Genomic DNA, 1,483 nt, shown 5'->3' with positions numbered 1-1,483 from the left:
ATTATCATGCCCGGGCCAGGCAGTGTTTTGGTGAAAAACTTTACTGCATAAGTAAGCATTGGTCATTTGCTCAAACTTATGCGTGGTGGCCAGCAGAAGCCTGCGCCACTCTGCAACGGCACATGTGGCTTCCCACATCTGGACCAGTCTGAGCAGTAAGGATGCTGCTGCCCTACTTCCCAACAAGGGAAGAAAAGGAGCCTACAGATGACTTGCCTGACTCTTAAAAGATTCAGGTCTACCTTGTGTTAGAGTTCTGGAGGCCAAGTACCACTTGGCCTTTCCCCTCTCCCTATCCTACTTAGGCTCTATAGAGTAAGCCCCAGGTCCAGAGTCAGTGGAAAGATTAAGATAAGCACCAGGCACCCCTACACCAATCACACATGATTCTCACTTGTTAGGGCTTTGACAGCCAAAACAGTGATAGACCCAGGAGTTTACAGGTATACCTTCACACACATTCTCAGAACATTTGTTCAACAGTATTTAGTGTAACACCCCCAAAGTCACAAAACTTCATGGTAACCTGGGAACTCTAGTAGCATCAACTCCTTTGTTCAAAGCAGACTCATACCCCTACAAGAAGCAGATTTTGCATAGCACTGGGCTTGCCCTAGAGGGGACCTTAGGGCAGTGCAGTATCAGAAAAATCTCTTCGTATTCACTAAGCTTCCTCTAGTTCCCTAAGCTTCCTCTAGTTCATGCCTCATCATACCACATGTGCAGTAGCTAGAGGTATCCTGCTGATTTGAGATTAAGTAACAAGAGGTATTATCTCAGGTTTTGGGGAGACTAAGCTCAGCCTCAGGAGACACTGGCAAAAGCACTCTGCCTGCTTCTGCTTCTCCAGAGCCTGAAGTTCATGTTCTCCTGACTTTTGTTTTCTTCTATTAAGTTTGGATTATGGTATAAGATTAATTTCATCCTTCTACCTGGTCCTTGCTGCTGGGGCAGACCCCTAGTTAGTCTGCTCCTCTGAAGACTCCATATCCCAATCCATCCTAGAGGACCCGCTGCACTCAGAGCAATTGGTAAGAACACCACATGCGTGCTCGCTTTGGCAGCACATATACTAAAATTGGAACGATACAGAGAAGATTAGCATGGCCCCTGCGCAAGGATGACACGCAAATTTGTGAAGCGTTCCATATTTTTATTGGACATGCAAACTTTATATGCCCCAGTACAGGGGAACGCCAGGGCCAAAAAGTGGGAATGGGTGGGTAGAGGAGTGAGGGGGAGGGTATGGGGGACTTTTGGGATAGCATTGGAAATGTAATTGAGGAAAATACGTAATAAAAAAATATTTATAAAAAAAAACACCACATGTACCCCTCATCCAAGTCCCTGAGCTACTGCTGGGAACCTGGTGGACTCATCACTCATCAAAATCCCTGCCCTTCTGAATACCACTCCCTGTCCTTCCATCCCTCCCACCCCTTCTGCCTGGTCCTTGCTGCTGCAGACTCCTAGTTGGTCTGCT

The 1,483-nt window shown here is 46.8% G+C and overlaps 1 non-coding gene across 1 annotated transcript; it reads left to right on the top strand.

Moving 5' to 3' along the window:
• Positions 1–1,048: 1,048 nt before the first annotated feature.
• LOC115029936 lies at positions 1,049–1,155 on the top strand. The gene has a single exon (XR_003835497.1). It is a non-coding gene; the product is annotated as a U6 spliceosomal RNA (small nuclear RNA).
• Positions 1,156–1,483: the final 328 nt, after the last annotated feature.

This window comes from Mus caroli, chromosome 18 (assembly GCF_900094665.2).
Source record: "Mus caroli chromosome 18, CAROLI_EIJ_v1.1, whole genome shotgun sequence".
In the NCBI taxonomy this organism is placed as follows: Eukaryota; Metazoa; Chordata; class Mammalia; order Rodentia; family Muridae; genus Mus; species Mus caroli.
This window is presented reverse-complemented; position numbering and strand designations above follow the sequence as displayed.